At 38.4% G+C, this 14452-nt stretch overlaps 1 long non-coding RNA gene across 2 annotated transcripts; it reads left to right on the top strand.

Annotated features, from left to right (window-relative positions):
• Positions 1–1697: 1697 nt before the first annotated feature.
• On the top strand, positions 1698–11546 carry LOC113997893. Of its 2 annotated transcripts, none has more exons than XR_005562335.1 (3): positions 1698–1748; positions 3890–3948; positions 8126–8309. It is a non-coding gene; the product is annotated as an uncharacterized LOC113997893 (long non-coding RNA). The 2 variants fall into 2 exon arrangements; XR_005562334.1 differs by lacking the exon at positions 8126–8309 and adding an exon at positions 11503–11546 and having other exon boundaries at positions 1707–1754.
• The last annotated feature ends 2906 nt before the right edge of the window (positions 11547–14452 follow it).

Here is a 14452-nt window from a genome sequence, read left to right as displayed (position 1 = left end):
CCAATGTCTCCATGGCTTCTCAAAGATTATGGAGAGCAGCCTCACAGTCATCTCCCCTAACCCCCTCACATGGATATTGACAGGGCCCATCAACTGCACGGGTCAAGCTCCTGTGGTAGTTCACACCCCAGCTCTTTCTTCACTGATGATGGGTCAGTGCTTGCATCAACCTGGATTTTTGTTACCAAGGCCAGGGGCCCAGCAGCGCTGGTAAAGACAGAGGTGAAGAAAGTATTGAGAACCTCTGCCTTTTCCACACTGTTGATGACTAATTCACTTCTCCTGTTTGACAGTGGACCAATATTATCTGTCTGTTTCTGCTTACTGTTTATGTACCTGAAAAACTGTTTCTTTTAGCTTTTAACATCTCTGGCCAATTTCAATTTAGTCTGAGCTTTTTCTTTTTGAAGTGCATCTCTGCATGCCCTGGGGCAATGTTGTAGTTCTCAATGAGTATTCATCCACTTTTCCATGACTAGTACTCTTCTCTTTTGGTTTTGAGCAGACTCAGAAGCTCACAGTTAAGCCAAGGGGGTCTCTTGCTCTGTCTGCTTCCCTTACCTTTAAAGAGGAGAAACCGTTTTTGTGCTTCCAGGAGAGCATTCTTGAAAAACTCCCAGCACTCCTAGCTCCTTTATCTTCCATTAAAACCGCTCACAGAATTCCTCCCAACAGAGCTTTGAGTGAACTGAAATTTGCTCTTCTAAAATATAAAACCTTTTTCTTAGCACTAATCTTCAGCATGCCCAGCTGGATCCCAAACTCCACAATATTGCGATCACTGCAGTCAAGGCTACCACTAACCGAGATATTACAAAGCAGGTTGTTTAGGTTTGAGATTAGTAAGTCCAGCACTACCTCACTCCAGTTGGCACATCTAAGATTTTTATGAGGAGGCAATTCTCTACGCATTTCAGGAACTTGATGGATGACATGTGAACTACTGTACTGTTCTTCCAACAAATATCTGCATAGCTGAAGTCACCCGTAAGAACGCGGTTCTGTTGACCTGAAGCTTGCTTGAGTGACCCAAGCAATGTGTGACATACTCAGGCACGGACCCCATGTGGTATAATGGAATCATTTATTACAGTTCTTTCATGGTTTATATACCCTGTTAGATCGGCAGTAAACTCCTGTTAGCAACTTTTCTCTGTATCTGCCTTTTAGTTAAGCATTCACTGTCTCTGAGAAAAATACTCCCAAGCAATTTCACACACAAGAGGATACATCTCACCACATCCGCTTTTATCTTGCCATATTCCCCTTAAGTTTCTGTCAGGGTCATATAATCTCTATTCCCTACAATAATGCTTCTTTGGCCTTATTGTCTTGGTATGGAAACCAGTAACAGATGCTACTGTAACATCTGCATTGGAGATGACCCCTCTGATCTTGACCCAGAGGCATTCAATAGGGTTCCCATAATTGCCATAGTTTACTTCAAGGTTCTCCTTAACGTAAAGTGGAACTCCTCTGCCTCTTCCTCTGTACCTGTATTTATGAAACAGCCTATTGCCATTCATCACGATCCTCCAGTCACGTGAGTTGTCCTACCATGTTTCAGTTATTCCTATGATATCATAGCTTTCTGACTGGGTGTGGAGCTCCAGTTCCTTCTATGTGTTCCCTACACTGGGTGCACTGGCATATATACCCTAGAGGTGACCAGTCTTCTGTTTTTCATGTTGAGAGGCAGCAAGGAACATTTGTTGCTCTGTTTGGCCTGACTTATTCCCCAGTTGGTGGTAATGGTGTGAGCGTTGCCGCTTTGTAGTACTGTAGTACTCAGGGGGCTCTGTACAACAATTTTCTCCAGCACAATTAGAACTTACTGTCCCACCACTAAGTTTCTGAACCTCTGAGGATTTATGACCAGAATGTTTTCATGAAATAATGGAGTGTCAAAAAATGATAGACTTGACAGCTAAAAGGCAGTGCTAAGAAATGGAAAAGTGAATGGATGGAGAGATAAGTTTCAGGGAACACTAAAAGGCCAAAGGAGAAATAAGAATGGGAATTTGGATAGTGTTTGTGAATCTGTGTCAGAATGATTTTAAGGATGATTTTTGAAAAATATGAGAGCTAAATTCTGTGATTAATTTCATCTTACCTAATAATAGGCACACATTAATCACTGCAAACATAATACTTTATTCCTTCCTGTGATTACAGCTAAGGGCTAAATTCTGTCATGGTCTGGTCTCTGCTGTACTCCATAGTTTGGGGAAAAACTAATCCAATGAATATAAATCATGTACAGGAGGAAAGAATCTCCATTTGCTTTCTTTTCAGAATCATGACTTAAATTACATTATTAAAGCAGAATCTATGAATAAGAGGTATTATCACATTTATAAACTTGTGAGCTCTTTCCATCTAGCGCTGTGGAAGTGACTCAGCTACTTGAATTTAGATGTAGTTAATTATTTCTTAAGATTTGTCTTTCCCTTTCTTTCATCAAAGAAAATAAAACTATGTTTTTGATTGTATCTGTGGGTCAAGAACTGTCCATTGGTTTGGCTTCACTTAGGAAAATCACTCATGTAATTTTTTTTTTTTTTTTTTTTTTTTTTTTTTTTTTTTTTTTTTCCCCCAGATGATTCTTCATTGCCTTTATATTAGGCTTTTACCTATGCCTAAACCTCTCTCTCTCTCTCTTTCTATCACATGATCTTTATCTCCCACATCTATAACCATACCCATATCAATACATTTTTTCTTTGATTCAGTTGGTATTCTTTCAGAACCAACTTTTAGAAAATCAACTAAACTAAGAGAACAACTATTTTTATATGCACAAAAACCAGAAGGTTCTTAGTACTTACTGCTTAAAAAATGAGACCAAAAGTTTAATTCCACATATTTTATCTGCTGACTTTACTGCTTTAGAGCACCAATGCTGTCTTATTAGCTACTTTTACTCAATTCTCAGGGTCAGGTTTAGCCCACCTTTATGTTTCTTTAAGCCTTCTTGATTTCCATTTCATTTTATGTGTTTTAAATCAGCTCCGAATAGGTCTGCCTATTTTTCCATTTGATATTCTGGTGGTCAGATCCCTCCTATGACAAGTGTAGGTGAAGCAAACCTACTTCTTGGAAAGTTGAATTTTTGTCTTCATGAAAAAAACTTTTGATTTCAGAAATGGCATTTGTCAGTATATAAAATACATATACTTTCAAAGAGTATTCAGGAGCTCCAAAACATTTTCAGAATTGCAGACTTGTATCTCTGGCTGCTCAGCTGCCTTTAAAAGTTGACTGCAGATACTTCAGTTAAAGCATCTTTACATGGGTCTCATTGAAGCACTCAAGGCTTTGCAGTCTTTTCAGAGAGCCTGTGCTTATGCCAAAGGGATGTTACTTCTTCAGCCCAACATGATTTCAGCTAAATGGGGTAATATGCAAATTCATCACACAGCATTAGCAGTCACCATATGTACAGAGAGTCTACCTTTCTCTTCAGTCATAGGCTTCTCCAGATTCCCTCAGAGACTGCCGACATTGTGACAGGGTTTTTAATCTAAACTTTCTATCCCAAACCTATACATTCTATTTACCTGAATAGTCCTGAAACAAAGTACCTTACATTAGGAAAAGTTTAGAATACAATTGAGTTGATGTAATTTATATGCACATGTATACACACACATATGTAATTACACACATAGAAACACGTAAATACATATATATGTACACATGTACATACATATACCTCTCCCTAAAAGGAAAAATAATTCCAGAAACTGTGCAAGTTTGATAGTGGATTTTTTTTTCCCCAGCAAGGACATTTTCTATGAGAAGTAACAGCTGATTAGATAAGAAAGTAATTGTTTAAAATGGAAGACAAGAAAGATAAAAAATCTTCTCTATTGTCTATCTTGTGCAGCCCAGGATTTTGAAATTCTTTATGATGAACAAAGCCTGTATAAAGCATGGAGAAAATGAGTAAGTGATCAAACAAGGTTGTTTCCTCCATTTAAAAAGTTGTGCGAAAGAGTGTATTTGTTGCATTCAAATGTAGGTTACTCAAAATGTGAATGGAACATATTCTTACCGTTTTTAAGTAAGGATAAGGAAAGATGTGTCAATGAAAGTGATATCAATTCAAGTAAACACTGTCATTTACTGCTAAAAATACACTGGCTTATATCCATTTAAATATATATATGGACTGACGTGTCAATGTAGGAAAAAGAGACAGAACCAAACATAAAGGAATCAACTTGGTGCAGATGTGTGTGACATTCAGGAGGCCTGGAGTTACAGTATTAAAAAAAAAATCAATTCAAATCTGCTCTACAGTAGTTTTCAGAAGTTACAAAAAGGATTGTATCAGGCTTTATGCAATAAAGAATACAAATTTGTTCACCCTGGAGAATGATTCAAACCTTAGGAAAAAGGCCTTAGTAGGGCACATTTTGCTCAAAATTAGTCACGTGATAAATGGTTTTCTGAAATGGAACCCTGTAGGAAAGTCAGCTAGAATTACAATCTGCTAGTAACAGTAACCCCGTGGGTTATATTATTGGGAAAAGTGGTTTTAATAAATAATACATTTTTGTTCGGGGACACACACTGAACATAAATGTTCTGAAACAGGGTATTGTGCAAATGAAGAACTTGGAAACTGGGATACCGGAAAAAAAAAATAAAAAAAATGTTCAAGAACCTTTGATTCAGCTTTCTTTTCCCAGCTCTTAACACTACTTATAGTTTAATACCATCTTATCACCACTGCCATTAGAAAAAGTTACCTTACTATAGTTATACCACTGCATGCAGTGTTCAAACAGTCCTCTCAGAAGTTTTCGTTTAAACTATAATAAACAAAAATGGATGTACCTCTATTTTGCTCAAACTAATATGTTATATATTGTGACTAAATGCGTAAGAAAAAAGAAATCAGGAATACTGCATATTACTTTCCCTGTGGGTGATCAAAACATTATTTAGCAGTTCTATAATTATGGTGAATTAGGAAAATTCACATTCAGACTTGCAACATCCACCTGAATGGGTAGACTAGTTAGAGAACACTGAGCTATAATAGAAATTATAAAAGAGAACAGTTTAAAATATGCTAGCAGACTTTTTATTGATAATGTATTCAACTAAGTTTGTTGTTAAAAAGCCACAGGTGTAAAGCACATGAAAGAGTAATTGCCGTGACAGTTCAATGCAATTGTTACATATTACATATTGGGGCATATTTTTACTATTTACTTAAGATATTTTTGCACCTGAGCAACCACATTTGAAACATCATAAAAAAGGAAAAGTTAAAAAAGGAACCATAAAACCAAATGAAAAAGAGAACAAGAGTTATGAGCACAGTTGGTGAGAATTGTAGTAAGTGTACAAATGGACAAGGAACTGCTGAAATGAACATGCACATTTTCCACCATAGGAAGAAACCAAAATGTACTTACCCACAGACTGCTGAACACTACTGAGCTTTCACTAGTCTCCTGGAACATTAATCACTTGCAAAATTTAAATTTGTTAATGTGAATAGAAATTAAATATATAATCTTTTTCTCAGAATACAATTTCTTTACTTCTCTCAGAAATTATTCATCAGTCTGCAATTTTTTGTCTAGTTCTCAAGAAACCTTCACTCAACCTTAATGATACCTCCATCTCCAATTTGAGTCAAGTGAATTAGAAACTGCAAAAACTGCCTAGGATTATAAAGCTAACAAGACAATATAGTACAATTATGGGAGAAAAAAAGCCATGCTTGTACCCTCAAAAAGGGGAGAAGTAGAGACTTCGGAAAGCCTGTTAGGGACTAGACTGTGTTACAGATTTTACATGGAAAGCAATCAAATTCAACAGTAAATCCCCTTCAGAGATAATTCTGTTTGAAGAGCAGACAAACATAATTGTTACAACACACTTTTGTCTATCTTTGGCATGTAACACAACTACATCAGCTGCTTAATTAATGAAGGCTGGCTTAGACCTAAGTCTAAGGAATTCAGAGGCTTGAGTTGTGGCGTGAGTCACAAATTGCACACTTAGGTTCAGAGGAAAAGCACAAGCAATAATATGATCACACACTCGCTGAAAGATTTCAGCCTGTTAGATTGGGATTTACACATTTAGAACATACAGAAGTTCCTAGAGAAAACCTGTCTACAGGCACTGACAGTTTCTCTTCTTGAAAACTCCGTGGTTGGCAATCATGGATTGCCAACGCACATGCAGAAAAACCCAATCTAGGGGGAAAGCATACCTGACATATGGAATTCTTTTGCAACTGAAGCCCAGCAAGTGGAAATGGTGTAAATGGACATTTTTGCCTTCTGTGGACAAGTGAATTGGAATACAATTCTGCCAAAATACATGCAAATACCCTAAAGACTCAGGTGAAGAAGAGCTGGAGTAAAAGACACCTCTATATCTAGTGGCTGGAAATGGGCTTTCTTTGCACAATCTGAAAATTAGAGAAGAAAAAATTAAAGGAGGCTGTCTGTTGCTCAGTGAGGAAGGATATCCAGTGTTGTCCCACAGAACAGGCTGTCCCTGCATATTTCCCATGGCTAGTGTCACACAAAAACTTTACACTCTCCAGGAAGTAAGACTGAAAATCCCAGTTCTGCTCACTTCTTGATATAAGTGAGACTCACTCTTGTGTACTGCTGGCCAGGAATTACCTCCAGCCATGACTTATCTCATTGGCAATGGGATGTCTTCTGTAGATCTCTTAGTGTGTTATGTCTCCTCCTACCTCTGTAGCTGAGGGAGAATAAAACGTATGACCCCTCTAATCACTAAATGATGAAACAAATACAGGCAGGATATTGCTGCCTCTGTTGCCTTTTTAATTTTTTCTTTTTAAAGGCACCAGGCACCTATTCTGTGCAGACGATTCAGTAGTTGGATTATCTGTGACTGGTGCCTAGGGTTGTCTGTTGGTTACCTTCATAAACACTAGGGAGGAACAGTTTCCTGAGGAATGTCTCAATGGACTTGGTTCCAGATCTGCTTCCAGAGGTCTTCAGACTCCTCATAATGTGTCTGCAAGGTGTCTGAGGCTACAAACTTCAGCCATGTTCACTTTTGTCTGGTGTCCAATATACCTCAATATGTTAAGGGAGAATGGTGATATTGCTTGATAATTTTATACATTTTACTTATATACCTGTATATAGAGAGATAACAGGTGAGGTGGAGGCCAAAAGGAGCCATTGGGGAAGGACAGAGTTAAGTAAAACTCCAGCTCTGAATTGCCCTATTTCTTTACTTATTATTGCTAAGCTACTTTGGTTAGTAGAGGCAAATGTCTTAAAGCTGACTGTCTGAATACTAGTTTGTGTAGCCTGACTGCATGCAATAATGTATGCAGTTCAGAAGATTCAAAGGTACACTGGACATGTTGCAAAGGTAGTATAAGTCAAAATATTTTCTGCTAGTCCTGTTCTCTGAAGATGCCAGTTGGTTTTCTGTTCACTGCCCTTCGGTATAGCCATACACCAAGTGCTTCATTGTATGAAGCACTGAAATGAAAAAATCTGTCTTGTAATGTCAGCAGCACAGCACTGACCAATAGTAGGAGGAGATGATGTATTGTTTCTGGAGGACAGCAATTTTTAAAAATTGTTCTTGGCCTACTGATTACCAATTGCTTGCTGACTTCAGAAGTGCTGCAGCTTTTTTCTTGTAGTAAAAAATATCTTCTTGATTTTACTTTGGTATTTATTGTGAATCAGAATCTCATTGATCTGCTCATTACTTGCATCAGTTTACTCATTGGTTCATTACACAACTGGTTGGAGATGCAACTTCATCTTTCTCAGAGGAAAATGGGACTTGTTTGAATTGATACAAATGGTGGTAAAAAGCAAGCCTGGAAAATAAGATTTCCTTTGTTTTATTAGAAAATTATAATGTTCCCTTACTGATAATAAAAATTTAATGAAAAGCAATTAGCAAAAGAAATAATTTTCAGTAGAGGCAGTAATGTTCTATTAAGTCATACTTGATAGCTCAAGAGAACTCTGTTTTATCTTCAGTATTAAACTCTATGACAAAGAAATTACAGAATTTCTGTCAGGTATAGTATGATTTATTTACCATGAACATGCAACAGTGACTGGTAGTATCTTTTCTATGACAGGATGAGAATCAAATTCAAGGCTTTCTGCAGATATGAATACCAAAGCACTCTCAGCCATGAAAATTTTGTTGGATCTTACCTCTTATGGTGATTAACATCCCGTGATGGAAGTTTAGTCATGCTTTATTTTGAGGTTTCATTTGCAAGTGCTGTACAAATTAATAATAAATAGACCTCTCAATTAGTGGTTTATCAGTTTCTTATGCCTTCTGGGTCAATAGACTGTCTATAATAATGGTTTATATGCATCTATTGATGTGCAGTCACTATCCATGAAACATTATATTACTGTCTGAAATAAGAAAATAATACCTATTAATCACATATTACCCATTGAGAATACATCCAATACATCCAACACATTAGGAGTGATGAGATAGCTCCTCCTGCAAGATGATCTCCTTCAGCAAAACGCCTTTGCCAAAGCTGGCAGCACTGTTTCCCTAAATCTCCTGTTGCAGGCATCCTCAGTGCAGCAGTAATCCCTTCTCATTTCAAACAGTTCATGAAGGGATGAAATAACAAATTAGTGTCTCTCTGATCTAAGGGACTTATGTATATAATTATGACATTAACAGTCTTAACAACCAAAGCCCACCCCCAAACCTCTATATGCTTTATCGCTCCTCTTAGCAGTAAAGACTTAGAGGAGTACTAGGAAAATAAATGTCTCTAGTTTGGCTCACCCACTACCAAGGGTTTTGTTAATTTGGCTCCAGGAATGATCTCAGAAATGAAGGAGTGTTGCATTCCCTGTTGCTGCCTTCCACTGTTTGAGTAGTGCAAATTTGGAAGGGAGATTTTACTTATAAAAAACTTATAAACAACTTTACAGTGACACTTAGAATAATTGAAGATAGAATAAATGGCCTTTACAAAATGAAATAAAAGTTGAGGGCATGGTGTACACTAGAAGGACCAGGGAAAAGGACAGATGCTTGTCGTCTGAAGGCTTTATCCCTGAAAGGGTAAAATAAAATATTCTTCTGTGTTTCCAGACTGGTTTTAAGTTGTGGAGCAGTAAATAATTTAGTGTTTCTGTGATTCCAAGTATCTTTAATTTCTCAGAAACTCTGAGCATATTCCTATCAAAGTTTTAATTCCTCTCCTGTTTGGGAAATATTTCAAGTGTTATTTGGACTTGCTAATTCTATGTTTAATGTCTTAGAGAAAGAAAGAAGAATGTTAAATGTTAGCTCTCATGAAAGATAACAGTTATTTATCTTGTGTTACTTTGTAAAGAGAGGTTAGGAAAACAGGCACTGGTTGGAAAGGTCAGAGAGAGCTGGAAAAGAAGTGCCCAGGCTGGCAGAGGAGAGGAGGCACTGCTGGGAAGGCAGGAGCAGATCACTGAGCTGTATGACATTGTGGCAGTGGAAGGGATATTAGTGATCAAGGCATTCATGAGAACTGTGATGAGGAGGAAACTGTGATATTAACTGTGCTGTGTCACAGTCACTGTGTCCTCCTGCTCAGCCAGAGGGAGCCAATGACCAATGCATGGGTGACTCTCAGTGTATCTGCAGAGAAGAACAAATTTTCTATGCCTTTTTATATGATATAATGGGTTAATTACTATCCTAAGTCTTCACTCAAAGCCCAAGATCTGGAAAAAAAGAGTAGGGGGCTCCTGGGTGTGGTGTGAGAAGGAGGCAAGAGACTCATGGGAACTTTGTGAATGCCAGGGAGTGCTGGGGGGCATTGACTACCCTAAGAAGGATTTTGCTTTTCACCAACAGCAGGTGCTTCTACCACTTGGCTCTTCCACTGGTTAGAAAAACTGGACCCAAAATTCCCCGGACAACCAAACATGTTTTGGGATGTATTATTTTCTTAGGTCTTCTTGGATATATTGCCTCATTCAAAAATATCCTGGTGGGCGAGGGAATGTCTTCTATATCTAATGGAGTGGGACTGTCAGTAAATAAAAACCTAAATTAAATGAGGATCCATGTCAGAAAAGGTGAAATGAGAGCTTCTCTAATTGCAAAATAATTTCATTTTGCTCCACTAATTATTGAAGTATGAGCTTCATGTAATTATACATGACTGGAAACAGCTCCAGCTAATGCTCACTACGTTAACCCAGTTAAATTTTACAGCACTGTGTTTGAATACAGCCAGTTACACTCATTAATAAAACGGTAGGTAACAATAAACATGAAGGACTTTTAAAAGGAAGGTTAGCATTTTCTTTTTCTTCTGCTCAGCCTGACTTGTTCATTCTTTGGGTAGTGAGTTGCCTCCATATTCGCTTACTGGCCATGAGGCCTCTGGGAAAGTGTGGCCATCCTGTGCAACATGGTGATGTGTCCTGCACATCTGTGTGCAAACGGACTCCACAGGGGAAGGGCTGCACAGCGCAGTCCTATGTGAGACTTGCATCCTGATGTACACACAGCCTTTGTGCATATTATCTGCTACAAAGACCTTGCTGTCAGACAATTTTGCTTGAGTTTGTAACAGAAGAAAGAAGAGAACAGAGTCTTTTGAAAAAAAAACAAACTGAAGCAAACTCCAACAAAAAACCAACAGGCCATGAGACCAATAGAACAAAACAGTAGACAGAGTCACCTGAGAAAATCTCATCAGATTGAATGATTCCTAAATATTTTTCTCTCCTTTCTCTGCTCCTTCATCATTTTTCCACTGATTTGAGAAGCCTGGAAAAACTCCCTCCTACTACTGACACTTTGTTGAATTAATTTAACACTAACCTGTTTCAGCATTATCCTATTTTTCCTCAATATTTATCAATTCTCTCATGGGTCATTTATGTTTGTTTCTGGCTTCCGTCCAAGTCCGCTTACATAGGCAGAACATGATAGTTTTAATGCAATTTCCTTTGGTCATTTATCTTTCTGTCTGCTCTGTCACTGAACTCATCCCACAGTTTCAAAAGTGTCAGTGGTTTCTTCACAAGTCCTTTGGTAGGTGTATGTGCATACACGCGCGCGCACACACACACACACACACACACAGAGGTTATAAAAAGGGAAAAGTCTGTTACTCATTTAACCTTGATCTTTTCCCCTCTGTTCAGAGTTATGAACTTTTTTTTTTTTACCATCTTGCTCTTTTAATATAGTCCTTTTTGATATTTAGTAAGAAAGTTACTTTCTTGACCTTCATTCTTTATCATTGAGGCTGATTGCATAGCACATGACCCTCAAAAATGCAACAGTAAATATTAAAGTGATTAAAATTATTGAACAGAGAGAAAGCCTGCATTGCAAATTTCTTTTGCACTCAGACCAAAGACCTGGTCTATGCCTGATATTCCCTTAATAAGCTACAAACTCGGTGAAAGAAACTAATAGTTATATTCTCATTCTATTAATTCTTTGACTGGAATTTTTTTTTTTATTTTCTTGTAGGAAATCTTCGTATTAAGGACCAATTTTCACAGGATTCAATCACCAATATGTATTTACACAATTTGCCATCAGTTTGAAATTACTTGAGAAACACGTAACTATAGGAAATTTTGTCTTGGAAAAGGAGCTGGAGGTGGTTGAATCAGGTTGATAGAAGGTATAATAAAAGCAGTCTATTCCATATCATCTTGGCCTTTCAGTGAGGTCGGTGCCTACTGAACCTGCATCTCTTCAACCATACAGCATTTTAGGTGATGATTAGAGGCTAAGGCTGTATAAGAGCCTGTAATCATGAGCTTAAGGCTAGAAGAGAGAACTTGAGAGGGAGAGTAAAAGGATCCTCCAGCTGCCAGCCCTAACAGACAAACTAGTTTTAAACTAGCTGTTCTAGAAATGGTTATATTTCAGCCCCAGCCTCTTAAAAAGCTCACCCTCACTGCACTCTCTGTGCTGGAGACATAGGGCACAGCTGTTCTCAGCACTTCTAATTGTGCACACCTTACCATCCACATCGGTAATATGTGCTCTCTAATTCTGGTGATCAGTGGGATGGTGTGCACAGGGATGCCTATGCTGACAAAAACTGCAGGAATTCAGCTATGACTGGGAGAATTGGGAAGACGCGGGAATTCCCCAGTCAAGGTGATAGGACATCATCCAGTGCTACTCCCAAACAGCCTCACTGTGTTCACAGTGAGATGAGCTCCGAAGAAGAAGCTCTACTTTCAGCACAACACTCTGCAAATAGCATCAGTCTGCCTCTTGCCTTGACAGGCAAGTTCAGCCAGTGCTGTGCTGCACTGCCTGATTCCTGATTTCTGATTTCTGACTTGCTTTGTTGTGGGACTTTGCATTTCTTGCACTTCAGTAGGTTTGCACAGACCCACCTTTCAAGCCTATCGGGATCCCTCTGGATGGCATCCCTTCCCTCCCATGTGTTGACTGGAGGCAACCAATCACACATTGCTTGGTGTGGTTGGCAAACCTGCTGACGGTGCACTCAGTCCCACTGCCATTGTCATGGACAAAAATCTTAAACAACCTCTGAGGGTCACTCATCACCAGTCTCCACTCAGACATCGGCTGTTGACTACAAATGTTTGAATGTGATCATCCAGCCAATTCGTTATCCACTGAGTGCTCCACCCATCAAATCCATGTGTCTCCAGTTTAGAGACAAAGATGATATATGAGACACTGTCAGATGCTTTGCATAATCCCATGTAGATGATATCAGTTTTTCTTCCCTCATCCACCACTACAGTAGCTCTGTCATAGAAGGCCACCAAGTTTGTCAGGCATGATTTGCCCTTAGTGAAGCCATGCCGGCTGTCACAAATCACCTCTTTATTTTCCATGTGCCTTAGCATAGCTTCCAGGAGGATGTGCTCCATGATCTTGCTAGGCCCCAAGGAGTTATATTTTCATACTTGACATACCAATAAGGAAGCATGGTTTAATTTCTAATTATGTCCCTGACTAATAAAATAAAGACATCAATGCTGTAAGTGGATAAGAATAAAAAAACCCCCAAAACCTAAAAAACTTTTGACTATCAATGTGCTCATATGCACAAAACTTCTCTGACAGCATTTAAAGTAGATCCAGAATGTAAACTTAACTCCATCGATTTAATGGAAAGTACATTGATCTATGCTTGCAGAGTACTAAGTGTATGTATAAATAAATACATATTACCATAAAAATTCTTATCAACCTTGTTTTTTAAATATTCAGGACATATATTATCCATAAATTGAAAGAAATAGTTATTAAATAAAAAGGCCATGCTTAAAGAATCTGAGTTACTTTTTTGAAATCCCAAGACGGGTTTGCTCAGGATTGTCCTTCGACTGTTCATTTGTGTGACGTCTGTTACAGCAAATGGAAAAGAGGAGGACCAGTCTTCCATCATGCCTGGGTAAGGCAGTGTTTTACTGAGCTTGTTTTGTGCCATGTACAGTCCACAAAACACATATAATACTTTTGTAATATTTGATAGAAATTAATTCAGAGCCTAAAAGATACCTTACACCAAAGAGAGTCCTCACAGAAATGTGTTTTTGTATCCAAAAGTTAAAGGAGAAACAACAGTACTAGTTAGATTTCAGTTCCAGAAGGACAGAAACAAGGGGCCAACAAAATTGTAGGTGACTTCAGGGACCATCTCCATGGCTTTCACTTGGAGGGCATGTGGAAGGACGGGCAAGCACAGAAAGAGCAGGGAAGAGCTCTGATGTTTAGCAGAGAGCAGGACTGCATTTAGCAGTTAGTGCTTTTGCTTTTTCTACTCTGGTCACCAGATGTTTGCACAGCAACTTTCCCAAACAAACCTTCACTTTTGAGACCAGGGACCAGTATCCTCAAAGAAAACAGATGCTAGGAAGTTTGTGGCCTACTGAGCCAAGTACCAAGTACTTAAAAAATGGGCCAAAACCTTACAGGTTGGATTTAAGTGTGGTGGCTGGACAAGTTGGGGGACATATTTATGCCACTGTGGTACAAATAAAAGCGGAGGAAAAAAATTTATTCTGACTGTGCTGTTTCACACTGCTTTTTATTTTAAATGTCCTTAAAATGAAAGGAGGTACCTGAATATATTTGACCACCAGAGGAAGCGAGCATTCCCCTGCTTAGGACATAGCTGATCATGGCACTGGAGAGTATTTCACAGGTCCCAACTGACTCATCCTTGAAGCTGATCAGCCTTTTTTGCCACTGTTTTCGATTTCCTTTTGTGCTAACTCCGTCTTTAAATGTTCAAAGAACATCCCCCATTACACTTGATTACTGTGAACATCTTGCAGTCTCCTTTCAGAAGAAAGCAATGAAAATTTTACCTTACAAGGCAAGAACAGGAAATAAAAGGCTGTTAAAAAATAGAAAAAGAAAAGAGACAAGAAAAACAGACTTAATAACATAAGTACTGCATAAAATAGCAAGAAGACTG

The sequence above is a fragment of the Pipra filicauda genome, unplaced genomic scaffold (genome assembly GCF_003945595.2).
Source record: "Pipra filicauda isolate LSUMZ 115617 unplaced genomic scaffold, ASM394559v2 scaffold12_size5214236_pilon, whole genome shotgun sequence".
Classification (NCBI taxonomy): Eukaryota; Metazoa; Chordata; class Aves; order Passeriformes; family Pipridae; genus Pipra; species Pipra filicauda.
This window is presented reverse-complemented; position numbering and strand designations above follow the sequence as displayed.